The following is a 24,943-nucleotide window of genomic DNA, read 5'->3' on the forward strand; positions in this document are numbered from 1 at the left end:
GACCACACCAAACTAAAAAGTTTCTGTACGGCAAAGGACACCATCAACAGAACAAAAAGGCATCCTACAATATGGGAAAATATATCTGTAAATGACATATCCAACAAGGGGTTAACATTCAAAATATATAAAGAACTTACACGCCTCAACACCCAAAAAGCAAATAACCCAATTAACAAATGTGCAGAGGATATGAAGAGACAGTTCTCCAAAGAAGAAATTCAGATGTCCAACAAACACATGAAAAGATGCTCCACATCACTAATCATCAGGGAAATACAAATTAAAACCACAATGAGATATTACCTCACACCAGTAAGGATGTCAGCATCGAAAAAACTAAGAACAAATGTTGGCAAGGACACGGAGAAAGGGGAACCCTCCTACACTGCTGGTGGGAATGTAAGCTAGTTCAACCATTGTGGGAAGCAATATGGAGGGTTTCTCATAAAACTAAAAATAGAAATACCATTTGACCTGGGAATCCCATTCCTTGGAATTTACCCAAAGAAAATGATTTCTCAGATTCAAAAAGACATATGCACCCCTATGTTTACTGCAGCACTTTTTACAATAGCCAAGATATGGAAGCAACCTAAGTGTCCATCAGTAGATGAATGGATAAAGAAAAGGTGGTACATATACACAATGGAATACTATTCAGCCATAAGAAACAAACAAATCCTACGGTTTGGATGGAGCTGGAGGATAATATGCTCAGTGAAATAAGCCAGGTGGAGAAAGACAAGTGCGAAATGATTTCCCTCATTTGTGCAGTATAACAACGAAGCAAAATTGAAGGAACAAAAATAGCAGCCAGCTCAGAGACTCCAAGAAGGAACTACTGGTTACCAAAGAGAAGGGGTGTGGGGAGGCAGGTGGGGAGGCAGGGAGAAGGGGATGGAGGGGTATTATGTTTAGTACACATGGTGTGGGGGATCACTGGGAAATCAGTGTAGCACAGAAAAGGCAAACAGTAGATCTGTGGCATCTTACTACACTGATGGACAGTGACTGCATTGGGGTATGGGTGGGTACTTGATAATATGGGTAAATGTAGTAACCACATTGTTTTTCTATGTGAAACCTTCGGAAGAGTGTATATCAATGATACCTTAATAAAAAAAAAAACCTTTTGAAAGCCAATTAATTAATTAATTAATTAATTAATTAATTAAAGGGCTTCTGGAAAAAAAATAACTTAATAGATACCCTTGAGTTAGAATGTGAAGTGTTGAAATTTTCCCTTTTCACCTACTTCAAAGTTGTTTTCCCTAAGTATACATTTCTTTTATATTCTACCTTTATTTTCTAAACAAAAGTTTACAAAGAAAGGAGAAATGGTACCAAGTTTTAGGATAAGAGGGATTTGAGATTTTGGTAAAATACTGGCCAACAAACCAATATAAAAAATGAATGTAGCAAAAAGGAAGATTAAAGATGGCGGCGTCAGAGGTGAGACAGAGATCTCCTCCTAAAATCACATATAATTAGAAAATATAATTTATACAACTAATCCTGAAAGAGCAACAGGAAAGAAGGCTGCACAAGACTGCATACACCTGGAGAAAAGAATACACATCACAGAACGGGGTAACGTAACAAAGCCGTGACCTGGTGAGACCCAAACCCTTCCCCTACCACAGCTCACCAGAAGGAAGAGAAACAGAGGGGGCAGCGACTGAAGCACTGGGACTACTGAACACCTAGCCCTGGAGATCTGCTCCAGGAGCACGAACCTACATTGCATGGTATTCTGGTGATTACTGGGTTTGGAAAGCTAAGACAGGTGGAATACCTGGAGAGACTGAGATTCTAGCTGTTCATGGAAAACAGGGATCCATATCCTGCTACTCTGGCCAGGCAGTCTGAGAGACTTCAACAGGAATAGGGCTGCTAAAGGAGCAAGGATTGCACAGAGCTTACTCCTCAGGAGAAAGGACAGGTAGACAAAATTGTCTGGGCACACTCTGCCCAGCAGGTTGGGAACTTTCAGGCACTTCAGGCGCTCCATCCCATCCCCCTGGCTGGCTATGCAGCTCCAAGGCCCCCCACCATGATATGCAGCAGATTGCACCTTCCTCATGGCCAGCCCGCAATTAGCTCACAAACCAGCAAACTCTGCCCTGGCACCAGGCCAGCCACAGGGAAGCCCCACCTACTGCAACTACAAACGCAAAGAATAGAAGCTTACACCTGTGTGTTCGGACCACTGGTTACAGCAGTGGAGACAGGCATAGCAGCTGGGAAGCAGGAAACAGCTCTTTCCTGCACACAGGCACCAGCACAGCTCCCCTGTGACTGACGACTACACTCCAGGGACAGGGCAGCTCCAGAAGGTAGACCTTCTGGGCACTAGAGGGAGCCACATACAAATATGAAACATCAAAGAAATCTGGTTCAAAGCAAAACATAACAAATACCAGAAAAAGAATTGAGTGAGAATGAACTAGTCAATCTTCCTGAAAGAGATTTCAAAATAAGTATCATAAACATGCTCATGGAGATACAGAAAAATATTCAAGAACTCAGTAACGAATATAGGACAGAGATCCAATCGTTGAGGAACAACACAGTGGAGGGTTTTAAAAGCCTATTGAATATAGTGGAGACTATAAATGAAATAGAAATTAGAGAAGATGAATACAAAGAAGCTGAGGCACAGAGAGAAAAAAGGATCTCTAGGAATGAAAGAATACTAAGAGAAGTGTGACCAATCCAAATGGAACAATATTTGTATTATAGGAGTACCAGAAGAAAGGGAGAGAAAAAGGAATAGAAAGTGTCATTGAGGAGGTAATTGCTGAAAACTTCCCAAATCTGGAGAAGAAGATAGTATCTCAAGCCATGGAGGTGCACAGATCTCCAAACACAATGGACCCAAGGAAGACAACACCAAGACATATAATAATTAAAATGGCAAAGATCAAGGATAAGGACAGACTATTAAAAGCAGCCAGGGAGAGAAGTAATAACACGTACAAAGGAAAACTCATCAGGCTATCGTCAGATTTCTCAACAGAAACCTTACAGGCCAGAAGGGAATGGCATGATATATTTAATGCAATGAAGCAGAGATGCCTTGAACCAAGAATACTATATCCGGCAACATTATCATGTAAATTTGAAGGAGGGACTAAACAATTTTCAGATAACCAAAAGCTGAGCGAATATACTTCCCACAAACCATCTCTACAGTATATTTTGGAGGGACTGCTATAGATGGAATTGTTTCTAGATTAAATAGCTGTCACCAGAGGTCACAAAACCACAGTAAAGTAAGTAAAACAATTACTGAGCAGATGCAAAATTAAATCAATTACCCCCTAATTCAGTGAAGGTATAGACAAACAGTACAGAATATGATATCTAATATATAAAGAATGGAGGGGAAAGAAAAAGGAGAAAAAAAAGAGAACCTTTAGATTGAAGACAGATCAACCAGACAGAAAATAAGTAAGGAAACAGAGGCATTGAACAACACATTACAACACATGGACCTAACAGATACCTACAGAACTCCCCACACAAAAACAACAGGATACACATTCTTCTCAAGTGCACATGGAACATTTTCAAGAATAGATCATATACTAGGCCACAAAAAGAGCCTCAGTAAATTAAAAAAGGATGCAATTGTACAAATCAGCTTCACAGACCACAAGGTATGAAACTAGAAATAAATTACGCAAAATAATCGAAAAAGTCCACAAACACAGGGAGGCTTCACAACATGCTCCTAAATAACCAATGAATCAATGACCAAATAAAAAGAGAGATCAAGCAATATATGGAGACAAATGATAACAATAATTCAACACCGCAAAATCTGTGAGATGCAGCGAGGGCCATGTTAAGAGCAAAGTATACTGCAATACAGGTCTACCTCAGGAAAGAACAATACCATATGAACAGCCTGAACTCACAATTAACAACACTACGAAAAGAAGAACAAATAAGGCCCATTTGTTGTACAAAAAAAAGTCAGTAGAAGGAGGGACATAATAAAGATTAGAGCATAAATAAATAAAATTGAGAAGAATAAAACAATAGAATCAATGAAAGAGCTGGTTCTTTGAGGAAAAAAAAAAACAAAAAAACAGGTAAACCCCAAGCCAGACTTATCAAGAAAAAAAGAGTCTACACACATAAACAGAATCAGAAATGAGAGAGGAAAAATCACTATGGTCACCACAGAAATACAAAGTATTATTAGAGAATACTATGAAAAACTGTATGCTAACAAACTGGAAAACCCAGAAGAAATAGACAACTTTCTAGAAAAATACAAGATTCCAAGGCTGACGCAGAAACAGAAAATCTAACAGACCAATTACCAGTAACGAAATTGAATTGGTAATCAAAAACTACCTAAGAACAAAATTCCTGGACCAGATGGCTTCACTGCTGAATTTTATCAAACATTTAGTGAAGACCTAATACCCATCTTCTGTAACTTTCCAAAAATTAGAAGAGGAAGGAATACTTCCAAACTCATTCTGAGGCCAGCATCACCCTAATACCAAAACCAGGCACACAACAAAAAAAGGCAATTACAGACCAATATCCCTGATGAACATACTTGCAAAAATATTCAACAAAATATTAGCAAAGCGAATTCAAAAATACAGCGAAAGGATCATCCATTATGATGAAGTAAGATTTATTCCAGGGATGCAAACATGGTACAAGCAGCATATCTATCAAAATAATTCACCACATCAAAAAAAAGAAAGACAAAAAACACACAACCATCTCCAAAGACGCAGAAAAAGCATTTGACAAAATTCAACATCCATTCACGATAAAAACTCTCAACAAAATGGGTAAAGACGGCAAGTAGCTCAACATAATAAAGGCCATATATACCAAACCCACAGCCAACATAACACTTAACAGTGAGAGGCTGAAAGCTTTTCCTTTAAGATCAGGAACAAGACAAGAATGCACACTCTCTCCACTTTTATTCAACATAGTTCTGGAGTTCCTCGACACAACAATCAGACAACATAAAGAAATAAAAGGCATCCAGACTGTTAAAGAAGTCGAACTGTCCCTGTTTGCAGATGACATGATACTGTACGTAAAAAGACCCTAAAGAATCCACTCCAAAACTACTAGAAATAATATCTGAATAAAGCAAAGTTGCAGGATACAAAATTAATATACAGAAATCTGTTGCATTCCTATACACTAACGATGAACTGTCAGAAAGAGAAATCAGGAGAACAATTCCATTCACAACTGCATCAAAAAGAATAAAATACCTAGAAATACACCTAACAAGGAAGTAAGAGATCTATACCTAAAAACTACAAGACTCTCTAAAGAGAAATTAAAGAATATACCAATAAATGGACACACATCCGTGCTCATGGATAGGAAGAATTAATAGTCAAAATGGCCCTTCTGCCTAAAGCAATCTACAGATTCAATGCAATCCCTATCAAAATACCAACAGCACTCTTAAAATGAACTAGAGCAAATAGTTGTAAATTCATATGGAACCACAAAGGACTCCGAATAGCCAAAGTAATCCTGAGAAGGACAAATAAAGCTGGGGGGATTATGCCCTCTGACTTCAAGCTCTACTACAAAGCCACAGTAATCAAGACAATTTGGTACTGGCACAAGAACAGACCCATAGACTAATGGAACAGACTAGAGAGCCCTGATATACACCCAAGCATATATGGTCAATTAATCTATGATAAAGGAGCCATGGATATACAATGGGGAAATGACAGCCTCTTCAACAGCTGATGTTGGCAAAACTGAACAGCTACCTGCAAGACAATGAAACTGGATTGTTGTCTTAACCCACACACAAAACTCAAAATGGATCAAATACCTGAATGTAAGCCATGAAACCATAAAACTCTAAGACAACATACACAAAAATCTCCTGAAAATAAACACGAGCAACTTTTTCCTGAACACATCTCCTCGGGCAAGGGAAACAAAACCAAAAATGAGCAAATGGGACAAGCTAAAAAGCTTCGGTACAGCGAAGGACTCCATCAGCAGAACAAAAAGGCATCCTATAATATAGGAGAATATATTTGTAAACGACATATCCGAGAGGGGTTAACATCCAAAACATATAAAGAACTCACAAGCAAGTAACCCAATTAAAAAGTGGGAGGAGGATATGAACAGACAATTCACCAAAGAAGAAATTCAGGTGACCAACTGGCACATCAAAAGATGCTCTACATCACTAATTATCAGGGATATGCAAATAAATACCACAATGAGATATCACCTCACACCAGTAAGGATGGCCAGCATCAAAAAGACTAAGAACAAAAATGCTGGTGAGCATGCCGAGGAAGGAGAACCCTCCTACACTCCTGGTGGGAATGTAAACTACTTCAAACATTGTAGAAAGCAAAATGGAGGGTTTCTCACAAAACTAAAAATAGAAATACCACTTGACCTGGGAATCCCACTCCTTGGAATTTACCCAAAGAATACAAGTTCTCAGATTCAAAAAGACATATGTACCCCTATGTTTATTGCAGCACTACTTACAATAGCCAAGATACGGAAGCAACCTAAATGTACATGAGTAGATGAATGGATAAAGATGTGGTACATATACACAATGGAAAACTATTCAGCCATAAGAAACAAACAAATCCTACCATTTGCAACAACATGGATGCAGCTGTAGTCTATTATGCTCAGTCAAACAGGCCAGGCTGAGAAAAGTACCAAATGTGGGGGGCCTCGATAATATGGGTGAATGTAGTAACCACATTGTTTTTCATATGAAACCTTCTTAAGAGTGTATATCAGTAATACTTTCATAAGAAATATTGTATTTTTAAAAAAGGCATGAAACACTGAAATATTCCTTGTCATATACAGCAACCACAACATATCATTTTCAATTTAATTGACTCTGTATTATACATTCTCAAATTGTTAAGACCCTTCCCATTAACCTTTAGTCTCATAATGTATAATTTGCATCACAATGTATTTATAGGCCACATTTATTAAAACACATAAGTGCAAGCTATATACTGACTATTCAACAGTTCTCCACTAATATGTTTAGATGTTAAATTATTTTAAGATCACTAAATTTGAGGTACCAAGATATTCCTGAAGTGTAGGGAATTTGTGGTCTATTTGGGTATGCAGTGTCTATTATTGGTCTCCATATATACCTGAAATGCTGTTAAATTTTAATTTCCTATCAAGGCAAAATGTTAAAGATCAGTCGAAAATGGCTACCATTTCAACATGCCTCCTTATCTTCATTATTAGAAACATACATATGTATCCTATTTCCAAAATGACAGATTTGTTATCATCATGCCACTGGAATTTCAACAGTGCCAAGAACAACTGCAGCAAGCAATCCTGCAAAAAAATCCTAACTCCTACCAAAGAGTTACTCTACCAGATCCCCAGCACCATCCAGCATTTCTCAATTTAACAATGATACACAGTGTAAATGGAAGTGCAATGACACTTGATAGCAGTATAGTCTAAGAACTGTTACCTCAACAGTGGTGATAGAAAATTTACCAAAGATATGGCTGTAGCAATAAAAAAGAAAATAGCAATTGTGAGGGATAAAGACTGTATGTACAAAAGTGTTCTCAGTACATTTCCTAATATTTTATCAGTGCAAGGACCATCCACACACATGAAATGAAATCCCATGCAACATAGTTCTGTCATGAACATCCACTATACACCACAGATTGAAGGAAAAAAAGATTAAAGGACAGCATGTAGAAATTCAACTTACATAAAATTATTTCACATTTTAACCTGAGAAAACTACACAGTATTACAAATTGTTTCTTGGACATCCAATCTAAATACCAGCCAAGCTACAGTTTAGTTAAATCTGTTAAGTGTTGATACAAAAGAATTAACTACTACACTGAGTAAAAAGCTGTAGAACCCTGAATACCATGATCCCAACCCAAACACCTCTAACATGTGCACAGAAAATAAGGTTTCCATTATTAATGGTTATAGAGAGGCTTTCACTTAAGAAAGAGTCCTTCCTGAAACCTATACACTTTCACACATTAACAACATATGCACAATATTATTCACAGGCAGTAGTACCTGTCATAGCAAAGGAATGGCCTTGAGTAGGTAACTGGTGAATAAACATTCTGGAGAATGTATATAGTATTCTGCCCTTTAAAATTTTTATTTCTGTACATGCTTTTTGTTTGTAGAAATACACATATATAAATAATTGGTTTGATATTTGCAAAAAAATATACAAAAAAGCCACAAACTAATGAAAATGGTTACCTATTAAGGAGTGGGTGAGAAAGGGGTTAGTATTCATAGAAATCAGAACCAAAATCACTGATTGTATCTTTTATGTTTTTTGACTTCTGAAACATGAATATTTTCATGTTTGAATTTAATTTTAAAAAAAACACTAAAATCAAACACAAATAGAAATAAATGAACCTAGGTATCATATTGATAACATAAAACACAGAGGGGGAAAAAAGTATTTCAAGTAACTTTTGAACACAGCATCCTATACATCCTTATTGTACAAAATAATTTTTTTTTGAAGGAGAAAAAAATCAAAGAAATCTGACTCAGCAGGCTTACTGTGAGCAGTAGCATTTAAATAAAATTTCAAAACATTTCTATGTCTTACTGGATGAAACAACAGGAATCCAGATTCAATGCAGAGGAATGTGATAAAACAAAACAAAAAACTGAAAGGGAAAATATCAACACCACAAAAAGAACAAAAAGGCATACTACAGTATGGGAGAATATATTCATAAATGACAGATCCGATAAAGGGTTGACATCCAAAATATATAAAGAGCTCACCCACCTCAACAAACAAAAAGCAAATAATCCAATTAAAAAACGGGCAGAGGAGCTGAACAGACAGTTCTCCAAAGAAGAAATTCAGATGGCCAAAAGACACATGAAAAGATGCTCCACATCGCTAGTCATCAGAGAAATGCAAATTAAAACCACAATGAGGTATCACCTCACACCAGTAAGGATCGCCACCATCCAAAAGACAAACAACAAATGCTGGTGAGGTTGTGGAGAAACGGGAACCCTCCTACACTTCTGGTCAGAATGTAAATTAGTTCAACCATTGTAGAAAGCTGTATGGAGGTTCCTCAAAAAGCTCAAAATAGAAATACCATTTGACCGAGGAATTCCACTTCTAGGAATTTACCCTAAGAATGCAGCAACCCAGTTTGAAAAAGACATATGCACCCCTATGTTTATCGCAGCACTATTTACAATAGTACCCTCTAGCTCCATCCATGTTGTTGCAAATGGCAGGATTTGTTTTCTTATGGCTGAATAATATTCCATTGTGTGTATGTACCACATCTTCTTTATCCATTCATCTACTGATGGACACTTAGGTTGCATCCATTTCCTGGCTATTGTAAATATGCTGTGATAAACATAGGGGTGCATGTCTTTTTCAAACTGAGCTGCTGCATTCTTAGGGTAAATTCCTAGAAGTGGAATTCCTGGGTCAAATGGTAAGTCTATTTTGAGCTTTTTTAGGAACCTCCATACTGCTTTCCACAATGGTTGAACTAATTTACATTCCCACCAGCAGTGTAGGAGGGTTCCTCTTTCTCCACAACCTCGCCAACATTTGTTGTTGTTTGTCTTTTGGATGGTGGCCATCCTTACTGGTGTGAGGTGATATCTCATTGCGGTTTTAATTTGCATTTCTCTGATAACTAGTGACGTGGAGCATCTTTTCATGTGTCTTTTGGCCATCTGAATTTCTTCTTTGGAGAACTGTCTGTTCAGCTCCTCTGACCATTTTTTAATTGGATTGTTTGCTTTTTGTTTGTTGAGGTGCGTGAGCTCTTTATATATTTTGGATGTCAAGCCTTTATCAGATCTGTCATTTACGAATATATTCACCCATACTGCAGGGTACCTTTTTGTTCTATTGATGGTGTCCTTTGCTGCACAGAAGCTTTTCAGCTTGATGTAGTCCCACTTGTTCATTTTTGCTTTTGTTTTCCTTGCCCGAGGAGATATGTTCATGAAGAAGTCGCTCATGTTTATGTCTAAGAGGTTTTTGCCTATGTTTTTTTCCACAAGTTTAATGGTTTCATGACTTACATTCAGGTCTTTCATCCATTTCGAATTTACTCTTGTGTTGGGGTTAGTGATCCAGTTTCATTCTCTTACATGTAGCTGTCCAGTTTTGCCAGCACCATCTGTTGAAGAGACTGTCATTTCTCCATTGTATGTCCATGGCTCCTTTATCGTATATTAATTGACCATATATGTTTGGGTTAATGTCTGGAGTCTCTATTCTGTTCCACTGGTCTGTGGCTCTGTTCTTGTGCCAGTACCAAATTGTCTTGATTACTATGTCTTTGTAGTAGAGCTTGAAGTTGGGGAGTGAGATACCCCCCCCCAACTTTATTCTTCCTTCTCAGGATTGCTTTGGCTATTCGGGGTCTTTGGTGTTTCCATATGAATTTTTGAACTATTTGTTCCAGTTCGTTAAAGAATGTTGGTAATTTGATAGGGATTATATCAAATCTGTATATTGCTTTGGGCAGGATGGCCATTTTGACAATATTAATTCTTCCTAGCCAAGAGCATGGGATGAGTTTCCATTTGTTAGTGTCCTCTTTAATTTCTCTTAAGTGTCTTATAGTTTTCAGGGTATAGGTCTTTCACTTCTTTGGTTAGATTTATTCCTAGGTATTTTATTCTTTTTGATGCAATTGTGCATGGAATTGTTTTCCTGATTTCTCTTTCTATTGGTTCATTGTTAGTGTATAGGAAAGCCACAGATTTCTTCTGTGTGTTAATTTTGTATCCTGCAACTTTGCTGTATTGATATCAGTTCTAAAGTACACATTAATTTTTATGAAACTTTTAAGTATTACCAATTTTTTAAATCTAAAATTTAAAGCCAGAGGACCAGCAATTACAGTATCACAGGCCTAGATGACCGTCATCAAGTAACTGAACCTGTTTCCCCCAGTACATCTATAAAATTAGGCCTCAACTAGGTCAGAACTTTCACAAAAGAGTGTATCTTTAAGTGTAGGTGGTATAGCAGACATAAGGACCTTTTAAGACTGCTCTAAATCATTTACAATCATCATACAATACAAATCTCACTTGGAGATTATTAAAATGTATGTAACCTTTTCAAGCCTAAAACTGGCATTAGCCTGATTACAGAAACAAGCTTAATTTTATTGACCTTTCAAAGTATTTTATTTGAAAAATTTACTATTACCATCCCTTATCAGGATTATATAAAATCCGGATAAATGACTCCCATCCAGTTTACTCCAGTGTATCGTAAGTACCATCAATCTGCTAAATGTGGCCCCTCTGTTAAACTCAAACTTGTGTGCCTAGCTATATACCATGTACACACTTTAGGTTCTACAGAAAACACAAAAGTAAAAAATGATCTCAAGGCACTAATGCAATAAGTACAGAATTTACTATAATGTTATGCAAACTAGGCAATTGTGTTTAAGATACAGGAGAGAGAACAAGCTATCTAAAATCTGATTCCTAAGCACTCCCGACACCAAAGAATCAAAACTCTTTGGGCAAACAGTGTAAGATACATTGTTTAAAACATACTCACTCCATAGGTGATTCTTACATATTTTAAAGTTTGAGATCCATTGACTTAATAGCTCTGAAGAATACCAAACCTTGATGCGATTTTTACTGAGAAGAGAAGAAAAGCCCCTCACACTCCTTTTTCTCCCCTTATCTTCTTCCAGCTGAACCAAATACATCTCTGTAAGGCATTTTGGTTTCCCAGAACACTGATGCCATCAATCTTCCTAGTTATCACCTAACTTGCTCTAGGTTTAATATCAATAGGTACTTTAAGAAACCCAATAGGCCAGACCCCAGACTATCAATTTACTGAACCAATTTCCAATACTAAAAAATGTATAGAACAATAACTTGTCTACTAACATCAAAATTTGACCCTGAGCTTGTCTTTCCAAGTCTTAAATATAGCTGAGCCTTCCCTTTTCTCATTCATTTTCTCCAACTATGGAAATGTTCTACATCTGCACTGTCCAATGTGGCAGCTAATCACATCTGGCTACTTGAAGTGTGGCTATGGTGACTGGAAAACCTAATTTTTAAAATACTTTACTTAATTAATCTCAGTATAAACTTAAACGACTAAAGTGGACAAACTTGTAAATGCCTAATGGCCCATATAGATTAAAGGAAAGTATCTTATTCTAGCATCCAGAAAAACCAGTATCAATTTTCCTGGATGTTTCACTTTTCCCCCTGGTTTTCTTAAAAGAGAGAGCTCCTTATTTTCTATGGGATTTTATGACCAACTAAACACCAAATTATAACAGAATACCCATTCTGGTATTTAATATATCTCTCCAACAGGAAGGGATTCTAAATTTATAGTGCATGGTTCCAATCCATTCATCCAAAATGTTGATTCACTTATTAAAATCTTAGGTATAATTACTGTGTACGTAACAGGGTCACTTATGCAAGTTTAAGCACAATAAACTATTAAATTGTCCTAAGCATTTTACATATTCAAGCATATCTCAGAAATATTGGGGCTTCAGTTCCAGATCCTCAGTAAAGCAAATACCAGAGTAAAGCAAGTCAATTTTTTTGTTTCTCAGAGCACATAAAAGCTGTTTACATTACACTGTAGTCTATTAAATATAAATAGCATTGTCAAAAAATATAGATAGCTTAATTTTAAAATTTTATTGCTAAAAAATGCTCACCATCACCTGAACTTTCAGCGAGTCATAATCACTGGTCATAGATCGGCTTAACAAACATAATGATGAAACGGTTTGAAATACTGCAAGAATTACCAAAATGTGAAAGAGACATGAAGTGAACAAATACTGTTTGAAAAATGTTGCCAATAGATTTGCTCAATGCAGGGTTGTCACAAACCTTCAGTTTGTAAAATATGCAGTATCTGCCAAGTGCAATAAAGTGAAATGCCAGAAAACAAAGCATGCCTGAATTAGTTTATTTAAACCTGATTAACTCTAAGGAGGATACTATCCCAACTTTATAGATGAGGAATAGTAACTGGCAATTACTACGTAGTAGAATTTAAGACATGATAGTAATTGAGAAGTTAAGATGATCTTTAAAAAGAACTTTGTATCATAGCTTTAAAATCAATTTCTTATGGACTAACAGTTACCAAAGGGAAAGGGACTGGGGAGGATGGGTGGGAAGGGAGGGATGGGTGGGGGGAGAAAGGGGGCATTACAATTAGCATGTAAAATGTGGTGGGGGGCACGGGGAGGGATATGCAACACAGAGAAGACAAGTAGTGACTCTACAGCATCTTACTACGCTGATGGACAGTGACTGTAATGGGGTTTGTGGGGGGGACTTGGTGAAGGGGGGAGCCTAGTAAACATAATGTTCTTCATGTAATTGTAGATTAATGATACCAAAAAAAAAATCAATTTCTTAGTTCCTGATTTAAGTATGTCGAACTTTACACAAAGGCATGAAAAAAAGAGTTTTAGGTCCCCAAACCCCCCAATGTCTGCAATGAATACTCCAGTCATCTTTTTTTTAAGGGTATCATTGATACACAATCTTATGAAGGTTTCACATGAGCAACACTGTGGTTACAACATTCACCCATGTTATCAAGCTCCCCCCATACCCCATTGCAGTCACTGTCCCGTCAGTATAGTAAGATGCTACAGAGTGACTAGTTGTCTTCTCTGTGCTATACTGCTTTCCCCGTGCCCCCCTACATTATGTGTGCCAATCATAACGCCCCTTAAGCCCCTTCTCCCTCCCTCCCCTCCCACCCTCCGCATTCCCTTCCCTTTGGTAACCGCTAGTCTCTTCTTAAGAGTCTGTGAGTCTACTGCTGTTTTGCTCCTTCAGTTTTGCTTTGTTCTTATACTCCACAATGAGGGAAATCATTTGGTACTTGTCTTTCCCCACCTGGCTTATTTCACTGAACATAATACCCTCCAGCTCCATCCATGTTGTTGCAAATGGTAGGATTTGTTTTCTTCTAACAGCTGACTAATATTCCATTGTGTATATGTACCACATCTTCTTTATCCATTCATCTACTGATGGGTACTTAGGTTGCTTCCATTTCTTGGCTACTGTAATAGAGCTGTGATAAACATAAGGGTGCATATGTCTTTTTGATTCTGCGATCTTGTTTTTTGGGGGTAAATTCCTAGGAGTGGAATTCCTGGGTCAAATGGTATTTCTATTTTTCATTTTTTGCAGTCATCTTTAATCTGCTCCTTTTTCATCAGTAAATTATCAACTCTTTAAAGAAGTATCAACTGAAAATGACCTAAATATCCCTCAAAAGAGCACTGGTCAAGTAAATAATAAGATGGAATATTATCACTAAAAAAGGAATTAGACTGGAAAGTATTGGGGGAAAAAAATAAACTACAGAACAGCACTCTGTATGGGTATGTCTTTACACACAGAGTACCTAGAAGAATACCAACAATAACTAGCTAAATTTAGGTGAAAAGAGCTAAGAGAATTGAACTTTTTCCAGTGAAAAAGGAAAGTAACTTTCAAAAACAAAATATTGGATCAATAAAGTTTTGCATATTCTGAGATTCTCTATACAAAAATCACAGTCTATAGAGGCCATTCACCTCACTCACTGTGTAGAAAAGAGTTAACACAGAAGGCCTGAGACAACTGTCCTTAGAAAGGCTTGCCAGGTTGGCCCTTGGCTGGTATCAGAACTTGGATTTGGGGAGAAGTAATTCCACAATCCCAGAACTCCTAAGAGTGGAATCACTATGCCTAAACTATACCCAAAAATGTGATTTATGCTGAATACTTGCTTTTCCCTTTGGGAACCTAGAATTTTTGTATGTGGGAAGCAGGGGGTGCCTACATGTCTGGTCCTCAATAACAGCCCTAGGCAGAGTCTAATAAGCTTCCATACCAAGCAATATTTCACACACACAGTCACAATTCCTTGCTGAAGGAATTAAGTGTGCCTCTGCAAGAAGCTAATGGTTGGGAGCATAAGCCTAATTTCCTCAGGACTTCACCCCCTTATGCTTTTACCTTTTGCTGACTTTGCTTTGTATCTTATTGCTGTAATAAATCATAGTCCTAGTATACCTATATGCTGAGTCCTGTGAGTCCACTTAGTGAATTACTGAATCTGGGGGGTGGTGATCCTGAAGACAAACCCCCAACATACTATCCCTGCTACCAGCTGAAATGAAATGTTTTCTGGAGGTTCTGGAGGCAAATGGAACCCAATTTGTGGATTTCTTCTCTAGTATATGCAGAATCCATTTCAAAATTTTGGATTTTATCAGAAAGACAACCCCAGAAACTACTCAGATTGGTTTGGGTATGTTTTGGGGAATAAGAGAGTGGCAGAGGCTGGCTAGATACTCTCACCAAATCTGTTTCTTCTTCCTGACTAAACATATCTTAGCTCTCTTGCATAGGTGTGGCTAGGAGACTTGAGTTCCAGCCAATGAAATGTAGGCCAAAAATGACACTAGACACTTCCAGACCTGGTTCATAAAGCTTTCTACTTATGACCATCTGGTTCTTTTACCATCTGCCAGCTGAATGAAGAGGATTCCCAAGACCTAGAGGTAGCACAACAAGAAGGAAGGAGCCTGAATTACTGCATAGAAGGCACTCTAATGAACACTCTCAATAAAAGGTAATTTGAGGAAGCATCTGGGTATAAATGTCTACTCTGTTAAGCCACTGATACCTTGGGGTTGTTTGCTGTCACACTAACCTGCTTTTGTCTACTAACAGGACATCATCAGGTGAAAATGTTTAGAAGCTACTCATGACTGGAAAACTGAGAAAGAGTAGGTCACAGGGAAATTAAGAGTATCAGAGCAAAAGAGAAATGAATGCATTCAAGATAGAACTGAAAGGACTCTGAAACTGTGTTTAGTATAAGGAAGGGAAGTGAAGGAAAAAGAGGAGTTAAATAATTGTATTTCCAGACAAAGCACTTGGGTTCCATTTACTCCCGACATACACAAACTGAGGAAGTGAAGTTTGAAGAGTCAGAAAGAAAATGAGGAATTCAACTTGGGACATGTCTAGAGTGAGGCATATAGATGAATTCCACTGGGCAGTTGGATTTACACTCCGGAGCACAGCAAGAGTGGGGTGTAAATAACAGATCTGGGAATCATCACTATATAGATAATACACCATACAAGAATGAGAATAAGAGAGGCCTAGAGAGTCCTAAGGAAGCTTAGTATTTAAAGGTGGACAGAAAAAGAGGAACTCAAAATGGAAAACAAAGAGTGGCCAGAGAGATGGGAGAAACTTAAGAGTGCCTAATATCAGAATACAGAACAGTCCCCTACTGTCATGGTAATAAATAAAACTTAGGAAGGCCAGCATCCCTAAGAGAGCTCCAAGGGCAAAATCCTTGGGAAATACCCATTCTGGTAGGCAGCTCTAAAATAACCCAGTGAGCCCTGCCTCGTATTTCCACCCTTATGTAATCTGCTTCCCTAAGTGTAGGCTGGACCTTAAGGATGGCTTCAAAAGAAAATAAAGTCACTTCCCACATAAAGTTACAAAAAGACTGACTTCTGTCTTCTTTACCTCTGAGCCTGTGCTCTGAGAAGAGCACGCTGCCAACATGTGAGGAGCCATATGGAGAGGGCACACGTGGCAAGGAACTGGTGTATCCCAACCAACAGATGGAAGGATTTGAAGCCTACCAAACTTCATGTGAGTAAGCTTGTAAGGTCTTCCCACCCTTCAGCCGTAAGAAGACTATAGCCTGTGGATACCTGCATGGCGACTTTGTTAGAGACACAGTGTTAGAAGCACCTAGCCAAGCTGTGCCTTTGAAATAACAAAGAGCGAGAAAGTTTTAAACAGCTAAACACTTAGAGGTAATTTGTTATGCAGCAATTGATAACTAATACAACTATAAGTTTGTAGAAAGAAACCACATAAGAGAGGTTTTAAAAATTAGAGCTGTCAGTGTAAACATAGCACAAAAGAAATTATTTCAAATTATCAGAATTAGCAACTAGGAGATTGCTGATGACCTTCAAGACAGAGGAGTTAGTGGTCACCAGGAGGCAGGCCACAACTACTCTGTAAAGGGAACAAAAGCATCAGGTAGTAAGACCAGGGCCTAATTCAAGCCATAGCCCCTCCAAAACCTCCCAAATCACTTCAGATCATCTACAAGCTAGATCTGTTAGTCTACCTCTCCTCACCTTTAGGAGGCATAAGGCACTATAAAATTTAATCACACTGTTCACTATTATTTCGTGTGTATTATTCTTTTTAGCAATTTCCAGAGACATGCCTTGGGTTTATTTCCTATCTCTCCCTTAGCACCACACCCAACCAACCAGGTTTGAGGGCATGGAAAACATTCCAAAACCTTGTGGAATACAATACCAATATTCAATTTCTAGGTCCCTAAAACAAAATTTGATGAGACTTAACAGAAAACAAAATGTACTCAAAGTTTGGGAAACTTCTTCTACCTTCATCATCCATCAGAGACGGAGATAATTTTCCTTATCTCCTTTCAGATTGGTTTGTCATTAATTGTACTAGTATCGCTATTTTATGTATCCTAACAAAGTTTACTTGGCAGTTTTTTCTCTGTGACATGATGCATCCCAATTTCAGAGATGTTAAAATGTTGAAAATATTTCAGAATCAGTGAAATATGGTATTCCTTTTTCTTAGGTAGTCTTTCACATGTGCTGTTGTAAAATTACATTTTACAATTTTAGTGTTGTAAAATGTAATTTGTCATTTACATGAACAGTAATTGGATCTAAAGTAAATAAACTCTGTCAACAAATGTGAACCTGCAGAGGGTTATTTGCTGGAATAAACTGGACGGCAATAAAATCTACAAAAGCATTTTGAAATGTCCAAGAGTGGGAAATCCACCGGTATTCAGTAAGAATTGGAGATATTAATAAATATCTTGCAAAGAAGGAGGACAGCACTACTAACAAAGAAGTATCCTGCCCAAACAGCAGTAGTGCTGTTAAGAAAATGATTTTTGCATCCACTTTCTGTAGAGTGGGCCATTGATGTGAACACCTAAATCTGGCTCTCCACAAAGTTAACACAAAGCCAAGCACAACTGAAAGCCACAGATGATATGAAATGGTATATGGCTTAAGTGAAGTGGCTACCCCAACTTACCAGAGAAACAGTTTATGTAATACTACTATGTGTATTAACCCAGTCAAATATTTGTTGAGTACTTTCTGTATGTCAGGCATTTGAGATACATCAGTGAATATCCATCCATCCATCCCTGCATTCCCACCGAGGAAAAGAAATAGTAGTAAGAAATTACGAAGCACGTTAGGAGATTCTAAGTACCACAGAAAAAGAAAAATAGTATGGTAAAGGTGAAGCAAGTCAGGTGGGGAAATGCAATTTAAGCAGGATGATCAAAGGGAGCCTTACTGAGAAAGTAGCATCTGAGAAGACTTGAAAGAGCTGAGAGGGCTTCAGCCATGCACACATCTGAATGTTCCAGGCAAAAGGATCAATCTGTACAAACGCTTCCTCAGAGAATATGCATGTGTGAGGAGGGCAAGGAGGCCAAATGCAGGAGAAGCAAACTTGGTGAGGGAGAATAGGAAATGGAGTAAGTTTAGAGAAAAGGGAAATACGTGAGGAGGTACAAGGCAGGACTAAATCCTACAGGTGATAAAGGGCTTTCTTTGGCTTTTACTAAATAACAAATGGCGAATCAATGGGTGGTTCTGAACAGCATAACATGGTACGACTTAAAATACAACAATCACTTGATGATGAGCTGAAAATAAACTGTGGAAGAGCTGGAATAGAAAAAAAAGCAAAATTAAAAAACTTCGTCACTGAAATCAAAACAGAGAACTCTACAAAGCTATATACAATATTCCAAAACTAGGTTAGTGTACTAGTTATCATACCAATGTTTTGTGGTTGACAGAGTCCTTCAGGACTTAGTGACTGAAGATGACTAAAACTTTAAAATGAAGTACTTTCATGCGGTTTTTACATTTTATCTTTGGCCAGACAACCCCAACTTCTGTAATCTTTATCATATCTGTTTGAAAAGGGAAGGGGAATATTCTTAAAATATCCATGCCCTAACAGTGGGAATATACGATACGCTTATCTCTCCATTACCCAAACTAAAGAGTAAAAACACAAGAGTGAATACTCCACAAAATAGGTACCCCAAAATTATGTATTATTGGGCTTAGAAAGGCCTAGCAGAAAATGTTTATTTTTAGAACCCAGCTGACAAGGCATAATATCTGAGGACATTATAGTCAACAGGTAGTAATTCGATTTGAAATGAAAACTCTGGCAAGGCTAAAAACAACTGGATCAAGAATTGACTTGCCTCATAACTATCTATGTTACTGTGTCACTTTAAACAAGCAATTTTACTCAATGCAATAGAACTTAATACTAATTTTAAAGATCATTTAATAGCCTTGTGTGGATAGCTTCAGAATTTTATAAGAATTCAATCCATCCTTCAGCATAATTCAAATTATTATAGTATTAGCAAATAAAATCCCGTACTTTTAAAAACAGAAAAAGTGAAGAAAAGCCAGAAAAGCATGCTTACACCAAAATCAGAAAGAAATCAAGTTCTTGATCTGGAATCAAATGAATATTCAGAAGTATCTTTCCAGTAGCATTTGCAAAATTATAAAGCTATCCAGTATATATTTTACTACTAAAAGACAAGGATTTACAGAGTATCCTTCATAGAGACACTTTAAAAATATAACTACACCAAGAGAAAACAACTTATTTGAATGTCAGAATTCAATTTACAATGCTAAAGAACATTTGAAAACTTAAGTCCCTCCATTCTTTGGAGGCCTCAACAGAATTCCAAATTTATTACACTGAAGTAATGACCACTCACAGTAACTGTGACAGAAAAGATGATCTTTTGGTCACACTGCGAGTTTATTATATTCATACTGAAGATACAAAGACCTCAAATCTTACATCTTGTCCTCCAAAAAACTGCTGGAAAAGAAACGTGTATTTGCTTTGGTCACAACTAAGAAAACCTTATCCATATAAAACATTGGGAGTATTCGCAATATATGCATGTCAATTATCATGCTGTACATCTTAAACTTATGCAGTGCTTTATGTCAGTTATATGTCAGTAAAACTTAAGAGGAAAAAACCCACGCTGAGACTAAGGAAAAAAATCTCCCTAGGTAATTCAATGTGTTAAAACAGTTTAATTCTACAAAGTTATTAATACTGATAGTCATGATGTTCTAGAATCTAACCCACTAAATTAAGTAAAATACTGAAATACAAAAGCAACCTCCAGAGTTAGCTGCATAATCTGTCTCAGAAAAAGCAAGTGGTTGACCACAAGGATTATTCCCACTTTTCTGAATGATCAAATTCATAGATCCTTCTTTTCCTTGTATTAAACTCAAGCAATATGGAAAGACGGAATGAACATTGCTAGAGTAAGAAAACCTACTTTGATCTTAAACTACAAAATCACCTCGCTTTCCCAGGCTTTAATTTCCTAAAGAATGATACTGTAATTCTACATGACTACCTTTTTAAGTTTAACTGTCTAAAAGGTGTCAACAAAATTATAAGTATATAGCTCCAAGAAAAAGTCTGAGCCCTCAAATATCAAAAACCGGGTGTACTGTTGAATGCCACAGTCTATAAATCTCCCCACGTGTAACAAATGAAAGCATTATTCAATTACAATTCAGGGCAATTGTGTATGTGTTTGGGGGAAGGGGAGACTCCTTACCCACTATAAAATAAGACAGAAAATTTACAAGGCAATCATGGTACAAATAAGTCAAACTGGCCATGAGGAATGTGTGAAAATCAATTTTGCTTAGATCAAGGAAGATATATAGACAGTACATTTGAACTTGAACTGAATGATGGATAACATTTTAGTAGATACAATGATGACATTACAGGTAAAGAGGGCAAATATAAACTTGGGAACCACTATGTAAGCCTTCTGACTGTAGGGTACAGTGCAGTAATTCTGCCACAGGTAGGGAGGGATCAACACTCAGACAGCTCCAGGCTAGGTAACTGAAGGGCCTTTTGAGCGGCAGATGACTATTTTCAATCCAGTGTTTTAGGAGGCAGTTTGGATGTAGAGAACTGTTTTCCTAGAATCACTTACAATCAGAATGCATTCATACATGACTTTTTACAGAAATCCCATAAACAAATGATGGGTAAAAGATACTGGAGGTTAGTTAATTAGAAAACTATTGCAAAAAGACAAAGGGTCTGAAACAAAGGGGTAAAACTGTTCTTATGACAGGTCTACATAATATTTAAAAATAACACTGCATTTCAAAACTAGGAGCTATAAATCCAAGGTGACAAACTTCCGACCTATCTGAAAAAGAAAATACTGAGAGCTCTTAATATGAAGTTTAAAGAACAGTAATATATGATGGACAGTGACTGCACTGGGGTATGGATGGGGACTTGGTAATAGGGTAAATGTAGTAACCACATTGTTTTTTCATGTGAAACCTTCATAAGAAGGTATATCAATAATACCTTAATAAAAAATTTTAAAAAAGAGAGAACAGTAAGATAGTGTCTTTCAAAATATGCCTTCCTTCCACCTCATGTAATTAGCCTAGTATCTCTCTTTCCCCGCCATTCCTCTCTCTCTCTCTCTCTCTCTCTCTCTCTCTCACTCACACACACACACACAGGCACACACAATCTCTCCTGCAGACATCTCATTCAACATTCTAGGAATTTCCTTCTAACCACTGTAACAAAATTAATGAAGACATTTTATCTCGGAGGTTTATGCTGAGCTTTCCAGCGTTAAAGACAGAAATGCATTTCTTAAATCTACACTCTGTACTCTGAAGGCCACCTTTCCTTCAAATCTCAATATAGGGTTTCAGATTAAGTCTGCACCTCTAATTACTGATTTGTTAAGCAGTGCTTTTCAATGAACAATTTTTTATTTGCTTTGTTACATTCTTACAAATAAATGTATGAGTAACAAGTACATTAAAATAAACTACTGTATATATAGAGAGGGTGCAACAGGTTTTGAGCCCATTTTAGTTTTGAAACATGCTTCTTAAAAACTGTAAGCAAACAGAAAAGGAACTGCAGGATTTTTCTATACATAAGGTCTTAAAATAAGACTAGGTGGAATGCCATTTTGAAACTTCCCAGCAGGAAGTTCAGTTTGGTCAGAGGGCCATTTAAGAAGTACTTCAACTAATATTTTTTAAATGACTCGTAATTTAGTTTTGTTCTCTTTAAAAGAATTTACCAAGTTTATAGAATACAGCATTTCAAATGATAGGCTACTACTTTTTGTTAATTCAAGGATAAACATTTTACAAAAATGTCTTAAAATATCTTGAGCATTCAATTAGAATTATTGTGGACAAACTCTCTTCCATGGCACTAAGTGTTAAAGATCTGTTACCTCAGAATGAAATAAAGATTTAAGTTCATAAATTTTAGCGGGTAAGAAAGCTTTTCTTACCTAGATCAGAATCTGACCAAAAACACACTTGGACAAAGCAACATGTAAGAATAATTTGAGATTATTCTTTAAGCATGTTTCAGAGAGATAGTAAGCATATCCTCTTCTGTGCTTAAGAGCTGTTTTGCTGCTGTTGTTTTTAAGTGGCTTAACTCAAAGTTACAAGAATGTCACAGTACTTAGCCTGACAAGATTTCATGTTAGAGACCAGGATTTTAAAACCCCACTAAAAACTTCCAGACTAGAAATTAAGAAATCTAGAGACTAAAAGCCAGGGATCCATTGGAGTGATTTAGGAACCAAGAGAAGTTCAGCTCTGTTCCACCGTAATACCACAAACCATGCCTTAAAACTTCTATAATGACAACCTTTAAGCAAGACAGGGAAAAACTTTCAGTTATTGTCAAGTCTTTGTGACTTGATTCTAGACTTAAATTTCCACTGAAGGATTTTGGACCCACTCTTGTTGAGAAAGGACCAACTCTCCAAGTTTTAGCAACATTTCAAAGCACAACTAGGTGCCTAAAACTATTTATCATCAGCTCATTTTCTCCTTCAACAGGGTAACAATTTGCAGTGTCTGAAAACATGATTAAACTGTTGCCATATAACTTATTAATAGCAAAAATATTATGCTGCCAGTCTTTGAAAGGGTAGAATGTCAACCTAGGCCAAAGATCATTAACGTATTAAACCCAAATGCCTCTTCAATAACAAGTTTGTTCTTAATCTGCTTGACTATGTACTAATTTTTATTTGTCCTCCCATTTTTTCACGCATGCATCCCTGTTCCTATCAAACACTGTCGTAAGGGTTATGTTCAGAATTCTGCACAAAAAAATTCAATTATATTCACTCAATAATTGACAGTTGAATCCTCCAAAGCAATCGAATTACACAGAACTGGAAGGAAGTTAAGTATTGTTACTCAACTTTCAAAGTAAACAGAGTTTTGATTAGAGCTCTAAGAAATGTGACATTTGAGTGCCTTCAGGGAAAAAGTTTGCTTCTCAAAGTTTATTCTGAACACATTTTCAAACCCACAGGTACCAATCATTTTTCTTTCTAACCTAATGGGGGTAATAATTACCAGTGAGCCCTGTTGGTTAATTCTACAGAGGAGATGGTATTGAAAAGACCATTCGGGTGTTTGGCCGTAAGTAACCCCTACAAGACGTGGAGTAAATCTCTCACCAGCCTGAGGCCTCCGAGTGCTCAGTTCACTAGGAGGACACTACCCGTGGGTGAGCAGAATCGCCACTACAGCACAGACACTGGGCCCCGTAGGTGAGGGCCGACTTCGGAGTCACTGCGAGCGCCCGGGCGCGCGAGTGGAACAAAACCTGTGGCAAGCAGCAATAAGGAAGTGCTCGCTCGCGCCCGCCCCTCCCACCGGCAGGCACCCGAAACACCGGGGCTTTGACAACGTGCTGGGGAAGAGCGGAGGGCGACTGGCAGCTCCAGGCCCACGGGAAAGGAACTGGGGGCCTCCAACTACTCAAACACGGTCCCCTCGTCCCAGGAGCTAGGCCTCGGGGGCCGAAGCCCACCGCACTCATCCGGCACCTCGGAGAGAAAGGGGCAGTTGAGGAGTTCATGGGGTCTGAGGGTGCAACCCGCGCGAAGCGAGGCCCAGCCGCCCGAATTGCCGCCACCGCCGTCTTCAGTGCCTTTAGCCCCGGGCCGGGGGCCACCCCGGATCTCATCTCGCGCTCTGCCGTCCGTTTCGTGGAAGCTTCGCCCCGCTTCTTCTCTCTAGAGCCCAGACTCCGCGAGCCGCGAGGGGAGCCCACCCTCTCCCGCCGCGCCAGTTCCCCGTCCCGACTGCTCCTCACTCCGCGGAGCTCCGGGAGAAGCTCCCAGTGGTCCCGAGACCACCCCCGTTCGTTGCTCCACGGGCATCTGCGTTTCGTAACTGACACGGCCAGCCGGCCCCAGCCCCCAGCCCCAGCCCACCTCACCTCAGGCGGCTCCGGCAGTGCTGGACACGGGGAACTCCTGGGTCCCCGACGCCGGCTCTCCTCAAACCCCTCTTCGGTTAACTCCGCTTGTTTCTCTACAAAATGGCGCCGGAGGTCGCGCGCTCACGTCGCGGCCTTTCCCCTCCCCGTTCCCATTTCATCATTCGCTGCCCGCCAGAGGAGGGATGGCTCCACCACCAACCAATGAGCGTACCCCGCCTGTGGCTTCCACCCAATCACCGTCAGGTGCCCGCGGATTTAAACCAATCACACACTATCACTTGCAGAAGTCAAGGAAGAAACCAGGCTTCTGCTAGCAACTACCAATCCGGACTTCTACTTCGCGGGTTTTGGCCAATTGCCGCTCACCAATCCCCAGGGATGGCACTTGGAGCCCTCGCGCCTGCGCTCCAGGCGAGGA

At 38.4% G+C, this 24,943-nt stretch overlaps 1 protein-coding gene across 10 annotated transcripts in view; it reads right to left on the minus strand.

The window, feature by feature from the left end:
- CNOT1 (CCR4-NOT transcription complex subunit 1) overlaps nt 1-24,666 on the minus strand; it is a 154,158-nt gene extending 129,492 nt beyond the window's left edge. For 9 of the 10 annotated variants that reach the window (XM_057493550.1, XM_057493551.1, XM_036897937.2 and 6 more), the window contains exon 1: nt 24,523-24,660. The gene's annotated coding sequence lies outside the window, so the exon portion shown is untranslated. Of the gene's footprint in view, nt 1-24,522 lie in introns of all 10 variants that reach the window. The other variant, XM_036897941.2, reaches the window with a different exon arrangement.
- Nucleotides 24,667-24,943: the final 277 nt, after the last annotated feature.

The sequence above is a fragment of the Manis pentadactyla genome, chromosome 15 (assembly GCF_030020395.1).
Source record: "Manis pentadactyla isolate mManPen7 chromosome 15, mManPen7.hap1, whole genome shotgun sequence".
NCBI lineage: Eukaryota > Metazoa > Chordata > Mammalia > Pholidota > Manidae > Manis > Manis pentadactyla.